Raw genomic sequence first — 24,863 nt, forward strand, 5'->3', positions numbered from 1 at the left:
AGTAAAAGCACCTCCCCCACAATGAGAAAACACTGGCTAGGCACAAAGTTAACCCTTTGCCACTGATGTTTAACCCCTTCACAGCCAGTCATTAGTACAGTGACATTGTATATTTTTGGCATTGATCACTGTATTAGTGTCACTGGTCCCCAAAAAGTCTCAAGTGTCCTGACTACTGCAATATTGCAGTCCCGCTATAAGTAGCAGGTCGCGCTTTTCTACTAAAAAAACTGAAAAAAATATCTATCTATGCCATAGTTTAGTTTGCGCAAAAGTTATAGCATCTACAATCAATATACACCTATTGGGATTTTTTTACCAAAAATATGTAGCAGAATACATATTAGCCTAAACTGATGCAGAAATTCGATTTTTTAACATTTTTTTTTTATTCGGTATGTTTTATAGCAGAAAGTAAAAAATGTTTTATTTCTTTGAAATTGTCGGTCTTTATTTGTTTATAGCGCAATAAATAAAAAAATTGCAGTCGTGATCAAATACCACCAAAAGAAAGCTCTATTTGTGGGAAAAAAGGACATAGATTTTATTTGGGTACAACATCGCATGACCACGTAATTGTCAGTTGAAGTCATATCGCAAAAAAAATAAAAAAAAAATTAAAAAGGTTAGTGTTTTTTTTTAACCACGATTATTTCTTTATACTGATTTTTGAAATATACAAATGCAGTAGTTTAGAATTTGGATGAAAGGTTTAGCACTGGGAAACACGTTTTGAAAGATAAAAAGTACATTTTCTATACAACTATAAAGATCAGACCAAGATGAGGGACAAATGAGGAGGAAAGAGGGACTTTGTTCCACATCAGGGACAGTTGGAATTTTTACTACTCCTGTTTTGGGGACTATTCCGAATTGTGGATTCTTTTTTCCCTCACTTTTGCTGATAGTTCATAGTACAAATAGAAAGGGTGAATGTCCCTAATGAGGACACAGTAATTCATAAAAGCCGACAATTGTTCTTATCCCTCTCTATGTAAACCTAAAAGAAAACCGTTTTCCTTTAGTTCTAGTGAAAACCTTGTGCAGAAAGTGTATTTTTCCATGGTCCCCCCCCTTGTCCCTCACTAGAGCCCTGACTGTACGGCTGACTGTACGGCTCCCATTCTTCTCTCCTCATAATGCGCCACTAGTTGAGCGCGCCTCAGTCCTCACATAGCCGGGCGCGCTCCCGCCGCCGCCTCCTCTCACTGTACGGGAACGCGGCCGGAGTCCCGGGGATTAAGAAGGACGCCTGTTACCGGGAGGAGACACGGGAGAGCCGTATTATCCAGGTGTGCAGAGGACGTGTGCTTAGGGAAGGTAGCGGTGTATGGACGGTATGGGTGATAGGATGGTTGTGGTGCTGTCCTGTAACCGGGCACCTGCTGCATTCATGGATGGCCTGTGTTGTCAGCATGGTGTCCATTTCACCTGCTACGATGGTAACCTATAGTCTATATATATATATATATATATATACTGGATGTAGTGGAATGTGACCTGTGCATGGCTGGATACAGAGCTGGGGTTATGGATGTGTGTGCTGACAGAGAGAGGACTCTATGGGGGGATTTACTAAAACTGGTTCTGCACAGTAACCAATCAACTTCTAACTTCAGCTTATTCAATTAAGCTTTGCCAATGGGAGCAAGAAGCTGATTGGTTACTATGAACAGCTGCACCAGTTTAATAAGTCCCCGATAAGCTTTGTATCTGGGTGATCTATGGTCTTCCCCAATGATTAAAAGAGAAGTATGGGGATTTTTTTTCCCCACACACATACTTACCTAGGTGGATACTGCATCTATCCCCCACTGGCTCTAACACCAAACCATCAGACACCACCGATCGATGGGTTGTCATACTCCCCAAGCAGAGAGTCACAGCTCACGTGAGCGCTGGGCTATGGAGGGGGGCGAGAGCGGCCGGCTCAGGCTCTCAGTGGCTCGCTGGGTGGTTAAGCCGGGTGCCGGTCCAGGCATGTGGGCAAATCCCGACTTCATTGTCGAGATCTTCCCCTAGCCTGGACCGGCTCTGTGACATCAGCCAACAGCAGGATTCAGCTTGCTGTCTGCTGTGAATGGGAATGAACTGCACGCCTGTGATCCACTGGAGAAGTACAGCCAAACAAGCTTTGGCTGTACTTCTCCTTTAGGCTCGATTCGCACTAATGTGTTTTTTGATGCATTTTTCAGAAATGCAAGGAATTTTTTTAACATTGGTTCCTATGGAACACATTCACATCAATGCATTTTTGTACCTCTGCGTTTTTGGAAAGGGTCGGGGACTTTTTTCCCACAAAATGCAGCATTTTGCATGTAATAGACTTCAATGGACCTGCATCCAAAACACAAATACCACGTTTCTTCCGCGATTTGTCTTTTAAAATTTTTTTTTCTTTTTTTACACTGCATATAGCTGGGGGGGCTCTGCACCCCCCACCACTGGCACCACCAAAGCACCTTGCCCCCATGTTGATGGGGATAAGGGCCTCTTCCCTACAATCCTGGCCAGTGGTTGTCAGGGTCTGCAGGCTGGGGGGCTTATCAGAATGCAGAAGCCCCCTTTAACAAGGGGGTCCCCATATCCCAGGATACCTTAAACTAATAAGTTAAAAAGGCCTATACCCAAAGTGTAATATACACCAATAAAGGTAGCACATATAAAATCAAACTGGGAATAAATGTGTCAAATGGACAGTCAGTAAGTTGGAACTGAATGGGTCACTACCCAAAACGTGAGGTGAGGAGCGCCTTCACCAGCATACAGCAGACAAAGTCTCAGAGGTTAATATTCTGCAGCCACTTAAAAAGTCTCATCAATAAATAGGATGTTCCATCTGTGAACCCCACTATTCACCACTGTGTCTTCAGAAACATGCAGTGCGCTTAGATGTAATAGATGGGGGCTTACCGGAGGGTTTGAACCCAAAAACAGCATATACTGTTAGGGTCAAACCGACTTTTATTGCACCCTGGCAATGGTGAGAAGATCTTGGCAGCCTGGAGATATTGAACGGGGCTGTTCTAATGATGCATCTTCTCCATAGGTATTACTGGATCTCTCCACGCAGGGTTCATAAAAGGCACAAAAAGGGACTACATAGTGTGATACCGTAGACACCGTATTTATTAAAATAAAAAGAAATACACTTACATGATGAAGTAAATAAAAAGCGCTTGTACGTAAAAGGGGCGGCAGTGGAGTCCTCCCGACGCGTTTCGTCTGAGTAGACTTCGTCCCATTCAAATGGGGGCTTCTGGATTCTGATAAGCCCCCCCCGCCCGCAGACCCCGAAACCACAGGTCAGGGTTGTCAGGAAAGGCCCTTGTCCCCATCAACATGGGGGCAAGGTGCTTTGGGGTAGGGGGGCAGAGCTCCCTCTGCTCCAAAGCACCTACCCCCCCATGTCGAGGGCACACGTTCTGGTATGGTTCAGGAGGGGGCGCTTGCTCGTCCCTTCCCTTTCCTGACCCGCCGGGCTGCATGTTCAGATAAGGGTCTGGTATGGATTTTGGGGGAGACCCCACGCCATTTAAAAAAAAAAAAATTGGCGTGGGGGTTCCCTCCGTATCCATAAGAGACCCAAGGGCCTAGTATCGACTTAGGGAGGGGGGGGGGGTGACCCCACACTGTTTTCACTTTTTAAATTTTTTTTAGCCGGCAATTCTTTTTTTACATTGAGCTGTCAGCTGGGAAGCCCTGACTCATCGGTTGTTAAGGACACGGCGGCTGGTTTCCCGGCCCCTCCTTAGCAACCAGCTATATACAGTGTACAAAAAAAACACAAATTGTGACAAAAACGCAGAAAGCACTGCAGAAACGCTCAAAAGCAACATGCGGGAGATGAGAATCGAGCGTTAAGAAGGACTATCCTACAGTCATCACAGTCTTTCTAGTAGATTTTGTCATTCATTTCGGATGGGTTTGGCAGTGCACAAAAAAACCAGTGCAGTACAGAACACAGCTCATTCCCATCTGTGCGTTGCATCGAACTATAGCGCATTCACGTCTTTTTTGTACTATAAATGTGTGTTGGTGGAGGGCCACTCATTCTGCACACATACCTGTATAGGGTTCCTTAGACTGGGTTCACATATGTGCGAGTCGGGAACATGTGTATAATCACACAGTCCTGACCCACACAGAAACATGCAGCTCTTTAGCAGATGGGTGTGTGTGTGTGTATATGTGCCATTCATTCATTTTTAAAGTGTTTCTAAAGGCTCAAGGTTTTTTACCTTCATGTGTTCTATGCATGAAGGTAACTCACCTGTGTGCAGAAGTCCTCGTCCCCCCATACTTACCTGACCCCCATTGCAATCCAGCGATGTGCACAAGAGTCTTTTTAGGCCGAATCGAATGAGGTTTTTTTTTTTTTTTTTGCTGACTACAGCTGTCAGAGACACACAAAAGCTAAAAAGAGGCATGCAAGTAGTGACACAGGTATTCCTTTGGCACATTTACAAAAATCATCAGGCTGAGCGTTAAATAGTAGCGGCAGTTGTTGGACTATTTGCTCAAGCAGTGGATGCGATTTCTTCTGGTAGTCCCTCTGCATTTGTGCATCGGGCTATGGTCAGAAGGGGGGTAGAAACACCCCAAAAAAGGGCTTAAAAGGGACTTCTACAAGCTCTAAACACTCAGGGGCATTTTCCCCTGAGAGTTCTGGGGTGGCCGGTCAGAGTAAGCGATCAGGGCTATCATATATTGTAATTGTTTTCAACACTGCAGCCCCTGTCTATTTTACTGAAGAGGGTTTTCCTCAAGCCATGATGGGATTGGCTAGCGGATTCAATCGCATCCCAGAATGGGATAAAATGCGATTTCCCTCAGGGGACCATGAGAAGGCTGATGACTCCTCTTCTGAGGGGTCAAATGCAGAGGGATCAGCTTCACAATCTGAAAGATTGATGGTGCAATTCTTACTGAATTTGTCTGTTCCGTTTTCATTGAGTCGGTTGATATGCCCACTTACTTGTTTGGGCTCACTAAAGCCTCCTCAAGCTGCGCATGCCTTTCCTGTCCATTCATTGCTGGAAAGGCTTATATATTCTGAGTGGGATCACCCAGATAAATATTTTTTACCTCCTATAAAGTTTTAACACTTTTTCCTATGGAGGAAAAATTCACTAAGAAGTGGGAGTTACCAGCAATTGTCGCTGCTATATAAAGTTTACCTGTCCGATAGACAATGCTCAAATGCTTAGGGATCCAATGGATAAAAAGTTGGAAATTCCTATTAAAAAACAAAAACAAAAAAACAACACTTTCTTGTTCATACATCACCGGGACACAGAGGCTTGGTAATTAGTGGGTTAGATAGTACCTTCAGGTGATTGGACACTGGTAACCCTAATTACAAGGTGCATTCCTCCCCTATATAACCCTTCCCATATGGAGAGTACCTCAGTTTATTCGCCAGTGTGTAAGGTGGTTGGTCACATTGAAGATGTGCTAAGAAGAAAGCTCTGTTTGATGGTCTCCGTGAGGACCTAAGCGCTATACAACCGGATCCATACCTCGGGCCAATACTAAAATGCCTAAGATGGATGGTACCCGGGCCTCTTGATAAGAAGAAACAAGGTTTTGCCTGTAATGTCATTTCTTGGAGATCTGGGCTCTGGGATCCAGGCTTTGGTGCACTAATATAACAGTGGCACGAAAAGTCTCTGGCAGAGTCTTCTACAGGTCCAGGGAAGAGGTTCCTGTGAGTAGTAACCCAGAACCCTGAAGGTCGGCACAAAGCTACCCGCTGTGATGGGTGAAGGCTGGAATCTGTCTGTCCTCAGCAGTTCCTGTGGCGGTGATAAGGTAAGTGAAGACAATCCTAAAGTTTACACATTATGGATTATCTTCTGTGAGTAGTTTGTATGTCTCACCTGGTTTCCGCCACTAGAGGGCGTAAGAGACATACCTGGTGTATACTTACATGCCTTCCAGGATACAAGCTCAGTGAAGCTGGTCTGTGAAGCCGCTCACCTCCGCTACAGGATCTGCCACATAAGCTGAAAGGGGGGATCCCACGCAGTCCTCAGGGGGTCTGCTTTCTCCCCCCGGCTGCTACCATGATGGTCCTACGCACGTGCAGGGGGTGCGCTTTTACGGCAGGGTCAGCGGAGAAGGATTTTTTTAAAGTCCAAGGCGCCAGAGCTCCTGTAAGCGGTGGGACACAGAGCTGTGGGCAGTAAGCATCTCAGTGACTCGGATCCTGGCAAACCTAAGACATCAGCATCAGGTTGTGCAGTTTGTAGCTAATGTTTATATTGTAAGACTATAGCACAATAGCGATTGCACTTTACACTAGTACCTCTGCTTTGCAGCTTAGGACTATGTCTCCTTGTAAGAGGGCTTCAGGGGGAGGTAAAAGAGGCACCAGAAAATCACCGCCTACATCTAGGGGTTCTGGACATGCCTGCAGGATACCATCCCCCCTGCAAGACTGGAGGCATGAGTCTGTACCCCTGTCAGGTTTTGCAGCCTCTCCCAATGTTTCAGTCCCTGTTTATGTCACAGAAGACGCTTTGAAGGCTGCATTGGATGGTTTAGAAGGAAGGATTACTACCTTTGTCACAGCTTCCCTAAAAAATAGAAAAAGGGGTAGATCCCCTCCCTCTGCTTTGGGTTCTCTATCAGATGAGCATACTGATAATGAGGAAATATCCCTATCTGAGGATAGGGATCAGGTGCAGTTGGACGAATCAGGGGAAGAGGAGAATCTCTCTTCTTCCTCCCAGGCCCTCAAAGCGCAGGTGCAATACTATACTGAATTGGTGTGTTCCACATACAGATTGCCCTCTGCTGAGGCTGCCATTTCCCCAGTTTCCTCCCTGGGGTCCCGGAAATCCCCACAGGCTGCGTACACCTTCTCAGCTCATCCTTTACTGGATGAATTGTATGAGGACTGGGGTCACCAAGATAAACTATTTTCTCCTCCTAAAAGGTTTTCTATGCTTTATCCGGTAGAGGAAAGTTTCACCAAGAAATGGGGAGTCCCAGCCATAGATGCGGCTGTTTCTTGCGTGAATAAGAGCCTGACCTGTCTTGTGGACAATGCTCAAGGGTTTAAGGATCCAACTGAAAAAAACAGGAAACTTTATTTAAAGCCTCTTTTTCTGTGACAGGCACTGTAGTCCAGCCTACGGTTGCAGCAATTGGCATGTGCCAGTTCCTCAAGGAACAAATGAAGCAGGTGCTTAGCCTCCTTTCCACTGAGGAGGCTGAGGTTTATGCAGACCTTCCTAAAGCTTTGTGCTTTATGGTTGATGCCATTATGGATTCTGTTCAGCAAGCATTTCGCCTCACTCTCCTGCTGGTACACATGCGCAGGTCCCTTTGGCTTAAACATTGGGCAGCTGAGGCTTCATGCAAAAAATATTTAACTGGGTTCCCGTTTCGTGGAGAATGCCTGTTTGGGGATGATGTGGACAAATCTATCCAGAAGATTACCGGGGGTAAAACCACGTTCTTACCGGTCAAAAGGAAGGGTAAAAACGTCCTTCATTTAGATGTTCTCTGTCCTCAGCCCTTAGAGCCTCATCCTCAAGGCAGTGGCGACCGCCTCCCCAATCAAATACTAGGGTCAAAGTCTATCCCAAGGGTAAAAGAAACTTTGGGGTCCAAGATCTGGTAAGCAGAACCCCAAAGCCTCCCTATGAAGGGGCGCCCCCGCTTGGCCGAGTGCGGGGAAGGCTGCTGCAGTTTGCAGGCGCCTGGCGGGAAGAGATTCAGGACAGATGGGTAGCCTCCATGGTATCTCTGGGCTACAAGCTAGAGTTCCGGGAGCTTCTCCCATCTCATTTTCTAAGGTCAAGAGTCTCCAGGGATCCAGAGAATTAGCCTCCATGGTATCTCTGGGCTACAAGCTAGAGTTCCGGGAGCTTCTCCCATCTCATTTTCTAAGGTCAAGAGTCTCCAGGGATCCAGAGAAAAGAAGGCCCTTACTTCTGGCCTTAGAACGTCTGTTATCCCAAGGGGTAATTATAGAGGTGGCCTCGGAAGAGCAAGGCTCAGGGTTCTACTCAAACCTCTTTACGGTTCCAAAACCAAATGGAGATGTCAGACCTATTCTGGATCTAAAAGACCTGAATACATTTCTAGACATTCGTCCTTTCCGCATGGAGTCTATCCGCTCAGTAGTCTCCTCCCTTCAAGGGGGAGAATACCTGGCATCAATAGACATCAAAGTTGTATATTTACATGTGCCGATATTTCCCGCTCACCAAAGATTCCTAAGGTTTGCTGTGGATCGGCGCCACTTTCAATTTGTGGCCCTTCCTTTTGGTCTTGCTACCGCTCCTCGAGTGTTCACAAAAGTTCTGGCCCCGCCCCTGGCAAATCTAAGTGCTCAGGGCATAACTGTGACAGTTTATCTGGATGATTTGCTACTCATAGAACAGTCCGTAACACGCCTAAGCCACAATGTGTCCTGCACAGTAAAGCACTTAAGAGTACCTAGGCTGGGTCCTCAATCTAGAGAAATCCTGCTTGCAGCCTCTAAAAAGGCTGTAGTATTTGGACATGGTCATAGACACAGTCCAAAGCAGAGTGTTCTTACCCAGATCAAAAGCCAGTGCCATAAAAGATTTGGTCCGGATAGTCTCAGCAAGGAGAAATCCCTCCATCCGACTATGTATGAGACTATTGGGGATAATGGTCGCCTCTTTCGAGGCTGTCCCTTACGCCCAGTTTCACTCAAGGCCTTTACAAGGCAGCATCCTCTCGGCCTGAAACAAGAGGGTTCAAGCCTTGGATCTTTCAATATGCCTATCCCCAGGGGTGCGCCAGAGCCTCAATTGGTCAGTAACCACCAAGAATCTTCTAAAAGGAAAGTCCTTTGTCCCAGTTACTTGGAAACTCATAACCACAGATGCCAGCCTAATAGGCTGGGGAGCAGTTCTGGAAGAAGCTTCCACCCAGGGAAGATGGTCCAGAGCCGAAAGGCTCTGGCCCATCAACATTCTGAAAATTCGGGCAATTCGTCTAGCCATCAAGGTCTGGACTTTCAGACTACAAGGTCATCCTGTCCGGATACAGTCCAACAATGCCACAGCTGTGGCTTATATTAGTCACAAAGGAGGCACCAGGAGCCTGGATGCCCAAAAGGAGGTGAATCACATTTTTTTTCTGGGCAGAAAGGCATATGCCTTGCCTGTCTGCGATCTTTATTCCAGGGGTAGAAAATTGGCAGGCAGATTTTCTAAGCCGCCAGCAGCTGTGTCCAGGAGAATGGTCTCTACACCCGGACATATTTCAGACCATATGTCAAAATTGGGGTACCCGGGATGTAGACCTGTGTGCGTCCAGGTTCAACAAAAAACTGGACAGCTTTGTGTCAAGAACAAAGGATCTGCTAGCACAAGGGTCAGATGCCTTAAAGATTCCATGGGATTGGTACTCTCTGATCTATGCCTTTCCTCCGATTCCGCATCTTCCACGGTTCCTTTGGAGGGTCAAAAGGGAAGCAAAGTCGGTCCTTCTGGTGGCCCCGACTTGTCCCAGACGACCTTGGTATGCAGAGATCATAAAGATGACAGTGGGAAGTTCTTGGATTCTTCCGCTGCGTCCAGATCTACTCTCACAAGGTCCAATATTCCATTCTGCTTTCTGAAGTCTGAAATTGACGGTTTGGCTGCTGAGACCCACATTCTGAAAAGTTGTGGGCTCTCGGAATCAGTCCTTTTCACTGTGGTTAATGCTAGGAAGCTGGCCTCCAGGCTCATCTACTACAGACTCTGAAAGGCATATGTTTCCTGGTGTGAACCCAGGGGGTGGCATCCTAGAAAGTATGCCATTAGCAGGATTCTTGCTTTTCTTCAATTAGGCATTGAAATGAGGCTGGCTTTGACCACTATCGAGGTCCAGATCTCTGCCTTATTGGTATTCTTTCAAAGGCCACTTGCCTCATATTCCCTGGTCCGGACCTTTGTTCAGGGGGAATGGCGCTTGAATCTGCCAGTGAAACCTCCTGTTTGCCCATGGGATCTGAATTTGGTTTTGTCCGTTTTGCAAGAACAACCCTTTGAACCATTGCACCGTGCTTCTTTAGTTCTTCTGACAAAGAAACTGGTCTTTTTAGTAGCCATTTCCTCGGCTAGAAGGGTATCAGAATTAGCAGCTTTTTCTTGTAAAGAGCCATATTTGTTTATTCACAAAGACAGGGTGGTGTTGCGTCCTCACCCGACTTTTTTACCTAAGGTTTTTTCAGGATTCCATCTGAATCAAGATGTGGTCCTACCATCCTTTTTTCCAGATCCACAGTCTGCGGAAGAGGAGTTGTTACACTCTCTAGATGTTGTAGGAGCAGTCAGTATCTATCTGCAGGTAACCGCTCAAATACGAAAGACTGATTGTCTGCTTATTCTGCCAGAAGGCCCCAGAAAGGGCCAGGCAGTGTCGAAATTCTCTCTTTCCAGATGGATTCGGCAAGTTATTATTCAGGCCTAAGGTATAAAGAAGAAGATTCCTCCTTTTCACGTTAAGGCACACTCAACTAGAGCGATTAGTGGGCAGTGCATCACCAGACCTCCATGGCTCAGATCTGCAAGGCTGCAACTTGGTCTTCAGTTCATGCATTCACTAGATTCTATCAAGTGGATGTGAGAGGGCATGAGGATGCTGCCTTCGGGCGCAGTGTGCTGCAGGCAGCAGTATAGATCCTCTTGTCTGTTGGCGGTCTTGTATTTTCTGATCTGTCTCCCTCCCCTCAATTTGGCCATTGCTTTAGGACATCCCACTAAGTAATTACCAAGCCTCTGTGTCCCGTGATGTATGAACAAGAAAAAAGGATTTTTAAATACAGCTTACCTATAAAATTCTTGGGAATACATCACGGGGCACAGAGCTCTGGCCCCTCTTCAGCATTATATGTTGTGGTACTTATTGCTTTGCTACAAAACTGAGGTACTCTCCATATGGGAGCGGTTATATAGGGGAGGAACTCACCTTGTAATTAGGGTTACCAGTGTCCAATCACCTGAAGGTACTATCTAACCCACTAAGTAATTACCAAGCCTCTGTGTCCCGTGATGTATTCCCAAGAAAATAATTTTACAGGTAAGCTGTATTTAAAAATCCTATTTTTTTTCTGATGTCTCAACCTGCACTAGCAGCAATTGGTGTATGTCAGTCCTTGAGAGACAAGTCTGAACAGGTGCTCAAGGTTATTCCTGATCAGCAGGCCCAGGATTTAGCTGAGTTACCAGTGGGCATTATGTTTGGCAATAGACGCCATGAGAGATTCTAGTCTTCAAGCCTTGGCTGGTGCATAGGCATAGAATTTTATGGTTGAAAAGTTGGTCGGCCGAAGCGTCATGCAAAGCTCTTGGCTAGTTTTCCTTTTCACAGTGAATTGCTGTTTTGGGATGATTTGGATAAATACATCCAAAAAATTTTTTGTTGAAAAAGTATCCTTTTGCTAATTAGGAAGAGGAGTAAACATATTTAGACCCCATTCACACAGGGGCAACACGACTTGCAGGTCGCCTCAGCGAGGCGACCTGCACACGACTGCCCGGGCGACTTGCAAAACGACTTCTGTATAGAAGTCTATGCAAGTCGCCCCAAGTCGCCCCCGAAGTCGTACAGGAACCTTTTTCTAAGTCGGAGCGACTTGCGTCGCTCCCCTTAGAACGGTTCCATAGCACAGAACGGGAGGCGACTTGTCAGGCGACTTGGTCGCCTGACAAGTCGTCCCTGTGTGAATGGGCTCTTAATTAAACAAGCTCCTTCTCCAGTGCCAGGAGCATCTGCTTCCAGGCAGTCCAGGCATAACTGAAGCCTCCTTATAAGGGGGCACCCCCGCTCGCTTGAGTGGGGCGGAAGACATTTCCACAGTTCTCAAGGGTCTGGCAGGAAGAGTGTCGGAGCCTGCGGCCACATTACCCTGAAAGCGCCCCATCTGGTCTGATCTCAGAGACTAAGCAGGGTCAGGCATGGTCAGTAGTTCCTGGATGGGAGACCGCCTAGGAATGCCAGGTGCCGTAGGCTGCAGATGAGTGACTTCCTCAATAACTCTAGGGTACAAACTTGAGTTCCGAAAGTCCCCATCTCCTAGTTTTCTCAGACTCCAAAGGAAAAGAAGTCTCTCTTTCAAGCATTGGACCATCTTTTGTCTCAAAAGATTGATCTTAGTGGTTCTCATGCAAGAGCAGGGATTGGGGTTTTATTTAAACCTTTTCACGGTACCAAAACCAAATGAGTATGTCAGACCCATTCTAGATCTCAAAGATCTAAACCGGTTTCTGAATATCTGCTCTTTCCGCATGGAGTTAATCCGATCCGTCCTACAAGGTGGAGAACTTCTGGCGTCAATAGACATCAGGGATGCATACCTCCATGTACCTATATTTCCCGCTCACCATGAATACCCGCGTTTAAAGGTAGAAAATCTTCTTTTTCAGTTTGTAGCTGTGCCTTTTGGTCTAGCTACTGCACCTCGAGTATTTACAAAGGTCTGGCCCCTCCTGTAGCCGGATTAAGGCCCCAAGGTATAATGATTATAGCTTACCTAGACGATCTGCTCTTGATAGACCAGTCGGTAGCCCGCTTAGACCAAAGTATGATCTACAGTCAACTACCTGGAATACCAAGGTCGGATTCTCAACCTTAGAGAAATCCTCCTTAAAATACTATTAAGGAGATTGGAATACTTGGGTCTGATTATTGATACAGCCCAGAAAAAGGTATTCTTGCCCCAAGGCAAAGATCAGTGCCATAAAGGAACTGATTCAGATGCTCAAAGAAAAGAAGATTCCTTCTATTTGACTTTGCATGAGGTTGTTGGGAAAGATGGTGGCTTTATTCGAGGCTGTTCCTTATGCTCAGTCTCATTTGAGGCTGCTGCAAAACAGTCTTTTGTCGGCTTGGAACATGTAGGTCCAAGCTCTAGATTTCCCAATGTGTCTGTCTCCAGGGTGCACCGGAGCCTCAGTTGGTGGTTGATAACCAAGAATCTGCAGAAGGGAAAAATCTTTCCTACCAGCTACCTGGGAGATGGTAACAGCAGATGCCAGCCTTTTGAGTTGGGGAACAGTCCGGGAAGAAGCGACTGCCCAAAGAAAATAGTCCAGATCAAAAATGACCTTGCCCATCAACATTCTAGAGATCCGGGCAGTGCGCTTGGCCCTGAGGGCCTGGATGTTCAGGTTATGGAATTGTCCTGTTAGGATCCAATCTGACAATACCACAGCAGTGGCCTATATCAATCACCAAGGGGGCACGATAAGTCATGAGGCCTAGAGAGAGGTGAATTATAGCTTAACTTGGGCAGAAAACAAAGTACCTTGTCTATTGGCAGTTTTCATTCCAGGAATAGAAAATTGGCAGGCAGACTACTTGAGTCGCCAGCAGTTGTTTTCGGGAGAATGTTCCCTTCACCCCGATATCTTCCTGGCAATATGCCGAAGATGGGGGATCCCAGACGTAGTTCTGTTTGCGTCCAGGTTCAACAAGAATATCGACAACTTTGTGTCAAGAACAAGGGATCCGCTAGCATGCGGAACAGATGCTTTGGTGTTCCTGTGGAATCAGTTCTCACTGATTTATACATTTCCTCCTATTCTGCTGCTTCCACGACTGCTTTGCAGGATCAAGCAAGAAGGGAGATCAGTGATTCTTGTGGCCCAGAAGATCTTGGTATGCAGAGATCATAAGGATGGTGGTAGGGCACCTATGGACCCTACAACCACGTCCAGACTTTCTCTCGCAAGATCCGGTATTCCATCCTACCTTACAAACGCTAAATTTAACGGTTTGGCTGTTGAATCCCACATTCTAAAGAAGCATGGGGTGTCAGGTCCAGTGGTATTTACCTTGATTAAGGCAGGGAAGCTGGCTTCCAGAATCATAGATTTATAGAGTCTAGAAAGCATATGTTTCCTGGTGTGAATCCAGGGGTTGGTACCCCAGGAAGTATGTCATAGGTAGAATCCTTGACTTTCTGTAGATGGGGTTAGAAATGAAGCTGGCTTTGCGTTCTATTAAAGGCCAGGTCTCGGCCTTATCTATATTATTTCAACAACCACTTGCTTCGCATTCTTTGGCTCGTAGCTTATTCAGGGGGTAATGCAGCTTAATCCTCCGGTTAAGTCAACCCTTGTGAACCCTTGGGACTTGGATTTAGTTCTGTCGACATTGCTGAAACATTGCCTTTTTTGAGCCGATGCAGCATATTCCCTTGGTCTTTTTGGCAAGGAAAATTATTTTCTGGTAGCCATCAGAGTTGGCTGCTCTTTCTTGTAAAGAGCCATATTTGATTATTCACAAGAATAAGGTAGTATTGTGTCCTCATCCTAACTTTCTACTGAAGGTAGTGTCTAGTTTTTATCCGAACTAGGATATTGTTCTACCTTTATTTTTTCCAGAACCTGTTCTACGGAAGGAAAATTACTACATTCTCTTGATGTGGTGAGAGCACTCAAGGTCTACTTGAAGGCGACTGCTCAGATTCAAAAAATGAATGTTTTGTTTTGTTGCCTGAAGGTTCTAGAAAAAGGACAGGCAGCATCGAAATCTACTATTTCTAAATGGATTCAGCAAGTAACTGTTCAGGCTAATGGTTTAAAGAGGAGGATTCCACCCTCTCAAATCAAAAGCGCACTCCACTAGGACAGTTAGTGCTTTGTGGGAGTGCATCACCAAGCTTCCATGGTCTTCAGTCCATACATTTACCAGATTTTATCACATGAATGTGAAAAGGCATAAGGATATCGCCTTTGGGCATAGTGTGCTGCAGGCAGCAGTATAACTCCTCAAGGCCCCTGACATTCCATCCCAGTGCCAATCTCGGTTTTTCGGTGGTGGTCCGGAGCAATCAGATCTAACAGCTCACTCAGACCCTCTGTAACGGGGGGTCATGAGTTTCTGGTAAGCGGTCAGTCACTCTGTATGTGGTGGTGGACCCAAGCACCTTGTCCTCACTCAGCAGGACCTCTGTTGTATTTTAACTAACACCCGGGTGATCCATCTTGTTAATACATATGGACTTACACAAGTATTTCTCTCACTGTTGCACATCAAGATTGCACTTTTGATGATTCATTTTTTATTTGCCATCCATTTATATATTGGTAACTTATATAATTTACATGTTTACATAATCATTTGGATTTTTACCCCAAATGGGGAATTGATCGTCACTTGTATGCACATTAGTTTTTCATTAGTGCGATTAAATATTTTTTATACGATTTACTGTGTGAATGAATGATGTGTCTGTATGGGTGGAGTCCCGCATGGCCGCGCTGATTCAAAAAAGTGACAGCTAGTACAGGGATCTTCTACCCATACTGCTGTCACGGGGGGGGGGGTAGGTTTTGAGAGAAATCGGGCTGCCCATGGCTCCCGCTGCTGCCAAAAGCCAATCAGGAGTGCGAGTCCCCGGAGAGGCAAGGCTCTCATGCACATTGCTGGATTGAGAGGGGGCTCAAGTAAGTATTAGGGGGTCTGCTGCACACAGGTTTTTTTTTTAACAGAAAAATAGTTTATGGAAATTATATCAAGAACATAACAATGGTACATGGCTGTCATTACAAACATACATAGGATATATAAAGCATGTAAAACCCTAAGGACAATATTCCCTAGGTATCTGCAGGAACTCTACAGTGGTGAGGGAGGGGAAGGGAGCTAAAAAAAACCTTGTGACCTTACAACCACTTTAATGAAGTGAAGTTTATTGATTATTGATAGTTGATAGTTCTTTCTATGTGTTAATACAATTTTCAAAATTTCCACTCGCCTGCTTGCATTTGGCGAGTGGAAATAACTTAAGGGTGAGTGTGGGGCTGCCTCGGAGGGGGTGGGGTTGAATGGGAGCCGTTCTCCCAGCAATTGGCCAGGAAGCTGCAGAGAAGAGGAGAGCCGGCCGGATCACACAGATCAGGGATTTCCTGCTGCGACACAGCTTGGATATGAATTGCCGCTGTCAAAGTCCCGCCTCCTTGACTGGCTCCTATGATAGACAGCACACTGGTCCAATGCCAGGAAATTGAAGTAGTGTGACGTTTATCATAGGAGCCAGTCCAGGAGGTGGGACTTTGACAGTGGCCGCTGGGCAATTCTAATCCAAGCGCTCTCACAGCGGGAGATCCCCGCTCTGTGTGATCCAGCCAGCTCTCATCCCTGGGCACTGGTGAGGCTGCGCTGATGGGCACTGGTGATACTGCGCTGATGGGCACTGGTGAGGCTGCGCTGATGAGGCGACACTAATGGGCTGCATTGATGGGCACCGATGAGCATTGATAAAGTTGTTTATTTTTGTACCTTAAAGTGGAGTTCCACCCACTTTTACAAGGTGGTCTTAAACTAAAGACCACACCTCGTTTTTGGATATCAATTTTTTTTCTTTCTTACCTTTTTAAAAGTATATAGTGTACTTCTGTCCTAGCCCGGCCACGGCGCAGTACATCATCTCTTCTGTGGTGAGCCCTCCTCCTTCTCCCCCACTGCCTTCTGGGACCTGTGTGTGTCCCAGAAGATGACAGGGCCATTCCAGATGTGCCGCTCGACTCGTACATGCGCAGTAGGAAACCGGCTGTGAAGCCTGAAGGCTCCACTGCTGGTTTCCCTTAGTTACAATGTCGTTACCTGTACCGGATCCGATGGGCGGATCGGCCTTGGGGGGTCGACATGGCGAGCTCCCTGGACAGGTAAGTATCCTTATTAAAAGTCAGCAGCTACAGTGTTTGTAGCTGTTGACTTTTACAAAAAACGTTTTTGAGGGTGGAACTCCGCATTAATTCCGCATAATACATTTAACAGTGTGCGGTACTTACAGCAGGGTAGGGGTTGGGTGGGCCACCCAGTGGCGAGTAACTCTTAAAGCGGAGTTCTAGGCTTTTTTCAGTTTATTAAAAGTCAGCAGCTACAAAAAGTGTAGCTGCTGACTTTTAATAAACAGACACTCACCTGTTCCACGGGACAGCGATGCCCCTCTCCTCTCCCCCTCCTCTGCGGCGCCACCGTAGCAACTGTGGGCACCCCGCTGCGACAGCTTGCGACTTCATGGCCGGGCGGGCACTGCGCATGCACGTGTTGCGCTGCGCTCTCTCCGAGTGGACAGGCAATCCTCTGGGACCTGTGACGTGTCCCAGAAGATTGCAGAGAGGAGGAGTCGCCTAGGCAGCCTGAAGACGGTAGGAGGAAGTGGGACAGGAAGTCCCTCTCAAAACTAGGTACATACTCCCCCCAAAAACAAATGACATGCCAAATGTGGCATGTAAGGGGGCGAGGAGTGCTTTTAAAGCGGAAGTTCCACTTTTGGGTAGCTTAGGACTTCAAATTTTGAGCCCTGTGTTAATATTACAGTATGCACACTGGGAAAGCTGTGCACAAGGCGTAGGTATCCCAGCTTTCACAATGGACATTTCTTTTATAGTTAAAGTATAACTGTACAGTACTTTTAAAGTGTAAAAAAACAAAAGGCCCTAAGGTCAACGCTGCGCTAAATAATTGGCAATGAAATATTATAGGTGAAAAACAGTTAGATGTTATAAGTATAAAGCAGCCAGCACCCAAAGTTCAATACCAAAAAAACTTCCAATAGAATATACAACACGGTAAGTGCAGCGCTAATAATTGTGAAATAAGATATCAATTAAGATAAAATTATAAAATACACAAACAATGATGCATAAAGTGATAAATAAAAATAAACAGATGTGATAGTTAATCAAACAAAAAAAGAAAAAATTCTCAAAAACAAGAGAAAAAAAGAAAAAAGGAAAACTAAAGCAAAACTTAAAATCCTCCAGACCAGCTGTTCTTTAGTTCATGGTTGGGTCTTCACCTCAAGGTTTTAGCAGTCTTTGATGGCTAGATTAGCAGCCTCCAGCACACTCACAGCTCTCCAAAACAGGTGTCTTCACACAACTCCTCCTCACCAGTGATTTTAAGTTTTGGGGAGACTTCCAAATTCCCTGTGCTTGGAGAGACTGCTAGCAGCAGTCATGGCTTTTTGGTAAGCAAGCTACCTCACTTTTGGGTGTTGACCTGAATACACGCTGGTTTTGCATTATGAAGATTGGTGTCATAGCTTTTGTCTCCTGCAATTCACTTCTTCTCCTGTGGAGGCATATTACCTATGGATTTCTTTATTGATCACTATGGGACATTGCTTTAGTTTTCCTTTTTTTTCTCTTGTTTTTGAGAATTTTTTCTTTTTATTACTATTACATCTGTTTATTTTTATTTATCACTGTATGAATCATTGTTTGTGTATTTTATAATTTTATCTTAATTGATATCTTATTTCACAATTTCACTGTGTTGTATATAGTACTTTTAAAGTGTAACCCCTATTTTAACCTGTTTAGGTATACAGAAAATCTATTACCTTTGCTTTTCTCTCCCTGTGCATAAAAAGTTGAGTCACATACCAAGCTTAGTGAAAAAACATTTGATTGCATTCAGCTTGTCAGTTCCAAATTCCTGGATAAATGCGTGCAAGATGAATGTAAATAATAAACCCTGGAATTCATAAACAGTGTTGTAGAAATCTGTCTCATGGTAGTGCGACAAATGTCAATGAATCTGACAGAACACGGATAGATTTTTTAGAATCGCCTCTCCTGTGAAGAGGGGAAGCAATTTTGAGAAGTTGGGAGTCTAATGGAAATGTATAAAATATCAGTTTCAGAGGACCTTAAGGCAAATGTTGCTGTATTGTTTCAAAGATCCAACATAGTAATGACGTGTGACACCATTAAAAATTTACTCTAATATTAGACGTCTTATTTACCTCCATACCCTATATCACCTGTATGACCGTTTTTTCTTGATGTACTTGTCCCAACAATAGCTCAATATATACAGTGGGGGCAGAAAGTATTCAGACCCCCTTAAATTTTTCACTCTTTGTTATATTGCAGCCATTTGCTAAAATCATTTAAGTTCATTTTTCCAAAACGTCTTTCAGGACAGCACCCGAGAGATCATGGCTCCTCCTCCCACAGGAAACACCTCATCAGTTAAGTCTTTAAATTGGAATCCTCCACGTTGCCTCATCAGTTTTTTGTGTTTCCTCCAGCTGGAGGAACACCTCTGGTGGGAGCCATGATCTCTCAGGTTTATCCTGGGAGACACAGGTTCTCACCTGTTAAGTCTTTTTTTAGGCTAGGAGAGTGAGCCTCCCACTTGCCTCTTACATGGACGGTCCCGTGGGCTCCCTCTCCCTCTCCCTCTTCCGTGCTCGGGGAGAGCCTGTACGTCCGGGGGTGCTGCCTCCAGAATTGGCCTGACGGGCGGCCGTCCTATGTTTCCTTCTACATGAGGGATGAGCGGTGGCGGCCGCCATGTTGCTGGTGGCAGAAGAGCGCTTCAGCCACGTCCTGTAAGGGAGGAGGCAGCACTTCCGGGTCGGCGCGTGCGTCATTTCCGGGCGCAAAGCGCAGTGGGAGAGGGCAGGGTCACCTGGCGCCTTTATTTGCGGTTCCAGGTCAGCGCAGCGGCGTTTTCGAATCTGGAATCGGTCGTTTCACCACGCACCGCAGACAGCTATGGATAGCGATGCAGCGGATAAGGGGGCAAGCCAAGGCGCCAGCAAGGCTAAGGTAAGGGACTGTGTCCTCTATTACCCTGGGCCGTTTTCTCCTGTGGGGGGTTACTCACCCTTTCCCCCCCCTTCCCCCACCACCCACCCTCCCCCCCCCCCCCCCCCAGGATGGACCTGCTTCTTACCCCCTCTTCAGAAGGTATGTTGCAGTGGCTAGATTTAGTATATCTGCCCTACAACAGGGGATTAGGTGGTGGTGGCTTGCTGGGCACATGGAAAATGAGATGTTTCTTCCTTAGTGCACCTGGGTGTATTATTTGCGCTGTATTACAGCCTTTTAAGCGTGGTTCCATGTCTCTTTTCTGTTTGTCCAGGCCAAAGGTTCTGCCCAACCAGTCAAGAAAAGGTGCCCTGTCTGCAAAGAAAAATTAAGCGATGCTTGGACCAAAACGCTTTGTGCAGAGTGCATTACAAATTTGGTCAGAGAGGAGACTCCATCCGTTTGTGGCGACTTAGTGTCAACAATAAAGGATGAGCTCCGGGCCACCTTTCAAGCTTTTAGGTCAAACCTAAGAGAGGAGCCAGGTCCCTCCTAGGGATCCTCTGGTTCCGCAGCCGTCTTCAGAACCCCAGAGTGGTTCTCAAATAATTTTTGGGGATCCGATATCCCAGGACGCTTCTCAAGGGTCCGTTTCCCTCGCTCCAGATGATGCAGATTCTGAGGAGGAGGAAAATGAATCAGATACCGCTTCTAAATATAAATTGTCACTAGAAGAGGTGGGAGGACTCCTGAAGGTAATCCATGCCACTTTGGGGGTAGAAGAGGAAAAGAAGGAACTCTCCCTGCATGACCGCATGTATGCTGGTTTAGGAGATTCAAAAGGCCGTTCTTTTCCAGTCCATTCAGTTGTCACTGATATGATTAAAAAAGAGTGGCTGGAACCTGAGAAAAAGCCTTTCTTTTCCCGGGCTCACAAGAAAAGATTTCCATTTGAAGAAAATCCAGATTCTATATGGAATAAGGTTCCAAAATTGGACTCTGCCTTTTCTCAGGTCTCTAAGTCTACGGACCTCGCCTTTGAGGATATGGGCACTCTGAAGGAGCCCATGGACAAAAGGATGGACCTGCTTCCTAAAAGAACCTGGCAATCAATAATGCACAATCTGAAGCCAGCAATGGCAACAACCTGTGTTGCAAGGAACTTAGATCACTGGGTTAACCAGTTGAAAGCCCATGTCATAGCAGATTCCTCAAAACAGGAGATTTTAGACTCTTTTTCAACCCTGTCGGCAGCAATATCATATATTGGGGATGCGTCTGCGGAATCTATCCGCATGTCAGCAAGGTCAGCAGCTTTAACAAATTCTGCCAGAAGGGCCTTATGGCTGAAGACGTGGCCAGGGGATGCTGCATCTAAAAATAGATTGTGTGGTATTCCGTTTGCAGGTGATCTGCTATTTGGTTCAGAGTCCATTCTTGACCGCACGGCAGATAAGAAAAAGTCATTTCCGGTTAAGAAGAAACAGGTGCAAACCCGTAAGCGTTTCTTTCGGCCCCAAAAAGGTCAGCAGGAAGGAAAAACGCAGGGCAAGAGGAAGTCATGGTCTTCTCAGAAGCCCAAAGGTAGGGGTGGAGTGCTCTTCAATCCTCCTGCGGCCTCCGCAAAACCACAATGACTCCGTCAAGGTCGGGGGAAGACTCCAGGAGTTTCTTCCTCAGTGGAGAGCCATTTCCTCAAATCAATTCGTTGTAAAGATGCTCTCCCAGGGGTATGTGATAGAATTTACGGAAGAGCCTCCAAGAAGATTCCTGGTGACAAACGTCCCAAGGGACGCAGTCAAGGCTCTCGCCATGAAGTCCCTAATTCAGGAACTGAAAAATCAGAGAGTCATTGTTCCGGTCCCAGCGGGGGAGTTCTTCCAGGGGTTCTACTCACATGTCTTTCTGGTTCAGAAACCTTCAGGAAAGTTCCGTCTTATCCTGAATCTCAAAATGCTGAACAAATCGGTAGAATACAGAAGGTTTCGGATGGATTCAATATTTTCAGTAAGAAACCTCCTGTATCAAGGGTGCTATATGGCATCAATAGATTTACAAGATGCCTACCTCCACATTCCTATTGCCGCCAGGTCGCAGAAATATCTGAGGTTAGCACTGAAAGAAGGGAAGAAGGTGGTACATCTGCAATTCAGAGCACTCCCGTTTGGTCTGTCATCATCCCCAAGGGTCTTCACGAAAATAATGGCCGAAGCTCTGGCGCCTCTGCGTCTAGAGGGGATCTCAGTTATTCCTTATCTGGACGACCTGCTGTTTTTTGCCCAGACCAGAGAAGGTCTTCAAGAAAACTTGCTCAGAGCCCGTGTTCATCTAGAATCCATGGGGTGGATTTTAAACCTTCAAAAATCAAATCTGATTCCCTCACAGGAAGTGTTATTCCTGGGTTTCCGTATCAACTCTTTAGAACAAAAAATTTTTCTTCCAGAGGAAAAACAGAAAAAATTGGTACAAGTGGTGTCATTGCTACAGTCCAATCAAGTTCTGTCCATCAGGAAGGTTATGTCAGCATTGGGAACCCTGACCTCTTCCATTCCGGCCATCCAGTGGGCAAAGCTCCATTTCAGACCTCTGCAAAGTTTCCTGTTAAAAACCTGGAATCACCAGCAGGATTCACTAGATTCATTAGTGAAGATCCCTACTTCAGTAAAAAGAAGTCTGTGGTGGTGGAAGAACCAGACAAGGTACTCAGAGGGGCTGTTATGGTCCTTCCCAACTCAGGTAAGGTTGACAACAGACGCCAGTTCCTGGGGTTGGGGGGCTCATATGAGCGGCCGGTGGGCCCAGGGCTCGTGGGACACAAGAGATGCGCTGAGGTCCTCAAATTGGAGGGAACTAAAAGCTATAGAAATGGCCTTACTGACCTTTGCGAAAGAAGTCCAGGGACAACATACTCAGATCCTGTCAGACAACGCCACGGCGGTGGCTTACATAAACAGACAGGGGGGAACCAGAAGCAAAGTTCTGCAGAGCTTGGCAAAAGGCATTCTGGGTTGGGCAGAGCTCCATACTCTATCCTTATCCGCGGTCCATTTAAAAGGGACCCTAAACAGAGTAGCGGACTTCCTAAGCAGGAACCAGATTTTAGAGGCAGAGTGGCAATTGAATTCAGAAGTCTTCCAGTTAATAGTGCAGAAATGGGGGCGCCCAAGAGTGGATCTCTTTGCCACCCAGGAAAACTCGCAAATGTCTCGCTTCTTCTCCCTGAACAGGAACGAGGCATCACTGGGAGTGGATGCTCTGGCACAAGATTGGAAGTTTCACCTCTGTTACGCATTCCCCCCGTTTCAGCTTATCCCTCGGGTCATAGCAAAAATCAGGAAGGAGGAGACAACAGTGATCCTCATCACTCCTTTCTGGCCAAAAAGGCCTTGGTTTTCATCCCTTCTTCAGATGCAACAAGAACCTTACTGGCACCTTCCATTAAGAAAAGACCTTCTGTTACAAGGTCCTCTGTTTTACCAGGAAGTAGCAAAACTAGCTACTGAGGAGCAGCTCTTGAAGAGGAAAGGTTTCTCGGATAGGTTGGTAGCTACCCTCCTATCCAGTAGAAAGAAGGTTACAAGAGCAATCTATTCCAAAGTCTGGAAAATCTTCAACTCCTGGTGCACAGCATCTGACAGATCTCCAAAACAAATTTCTTCTGTGCTTGAGTTTTTGCAAGAAGGAGCGGACAAGGGCTTAGCGGTCAGCACCCTCAAAGTTCAAGTTGCTGCGCTGGGGGTATTCCTGGAAAAATCCATTTCATCAGAACCACTAGTAATAAGATTCTTCAAAGCTCTTACCCGGTCTAGACCAGTGATAATCAAAAGCTGTCCAGCATGGGACTTATCGGTTATTCTACAGGCCCTGACCAAGGAATCTTTTGAACCCATTAATTTAGCCTCCCTGAAATTGATTACTTTGAAAACAGTGTTTTTGGTGGCTGTTACAACAGCTCGAAGAGTCAGTGAGCTGCAAACCTTATCAATAAGGGAGCCTTTCTTTTCCATTTTTTCAGACCGAATTCTTCTGAAGACTGATCCTAATTTTTTGCCGAAGGTCGCTTCGATCCAGCATCGAACTCAGGAAATAATACTTCCTACCTTTTGTTCTAATCCATCGGGTAAGAAGGAAGAAGAATTCCATACCCTGGATGTTAAAAGAGCAGTCTTGAGTTACTTGGAAAACACTAAAGACTTTAGATGTTCAGATGCTCTGTTTGTTTTATTTTCCGGTAATAAAAAAGGAAGACAAGCTTCTAGAGGAACCATTGCCAGATGGTTGAGAATGGCTATCTCAGAAGCCTATTCCCTTACAGGTCAAGAGAGTCCATTAAATGTCCGGGCTCATTCTACAAGAGCTTCGGGGGTGAGTTGGGCAGAAAAAGCTGGCGCCACCCCCGAACAAATCTGTAAGGCAGCTACTTGGACAAGTCTGACAACCTTTGCCCGTCATTATAGGTTAGATCTCATGACGGCTGGGGACCAGGCTTTTGGAAGGAAAGTCTTACAGGCTGTTGTCCCACCCTAAATGGAGTAAGTCTCGATTATCCTCTCGGGTGCTGTCCTGAAAGACGTTTTGGAAAATTGCAAGTTAGACTTACCGGTAACTTGTTTTCCAATAGGCTTTCAGGACAGCAGTAACCCGCCCTTTGTTTATGCTAATGCTGTAATACTATGATATAACTGTCGCTTATGTGTTGCAGCTGGGGCTGGAGTTCTCTACAAACAACTGATGAGGCAACGTGGAGGATTCCAATTTAAAGACTTAATTGATGAGGTGTTTCCTGTGGGAGGAGGAGCCATGATCTCTCGGGTGCTGTCCTGAAAGCCTATTGGAAAACAAGTTACCGGTAAGTCTAACTTGCAATTTTTTCCTCATTAATGTACACACAGCACCCCATATTGACAGAAAAACACAGAATTGTTGACATTTTTGCAGATTTATTAAAAAAGAAAAACTGAAATATCACATGGTCCTAAATATTCAAACCCTTTGCTCAGTATTTAGTAGAAGCACCCTTTTCATCTAATACAGCCATGAGTCTTTTTGGGAAAGATGCAACAAGTTTTTCACCCCTGGATTTGGGGATCCTCTGCCATTCCTCCTTGCAGATCCTCTCCAGTTCTGTCAGGTTGGATGGTAAACGTTGGTGGACAGCCATTTTTAGGTATGAGATGCTCAATTGGGTTTAAGTCAGGGCTCTGGCTGGGCCATTCAAGAACAGTTACGGAGTTGTTGTGAAGCCACTCCTTCGTTATTTTAGCTGTGTGCTTAGGGTCATTGTCTTGTTGGAAGGTAAACCTTCGGCCCAGTCTGAGGTCCTGAGCACTC

At 45.9% G+C, this 24,863-nt stretch overlaps 1 protein-coding gene across 3 annotated transcripts in view; it reads left to right on the top strand.

The window, feature by feature from the left end:
* Window positions 1–1,152: 1,152 nt before the first annotated feature.
* The window catches only part of TNK2 (tyrosine kinase non receptor 2), a 325,816-nt gene continuing 302,105 nt past the window's right edge, over window positions 1,153–24,863 (top strand). For 2 of the 3 annotated variants that reach the window (XM_073626447.1, XM_073626446.1), the window contains exon 1: window positions 1,153–1,292. The gene's annotated coding sequence lies outside the window, so the exon portion shown is untranslated. The remainder of the gene's footprint in view (window positions 1,293–24,863) is intronic. The other variant, XM_073626448.1, reaches the window with a different exon arrangement.

The sequence above is a fragment of the Aquarana catesbeiana genome, linkage group LG04 (genome assembly GCF_042186555.1).
Source record: "Aquarana catesbeiana isolate 2022-GZ linkage group LG04, ASM4218655v1, whole genome shotgun sequence".
Lineage (NCBI taxonomy): Eukaryota > Metazoa > Chordata > Amphibia > Anura > Ranidae > Aquarana > Aquarana catesbeiana.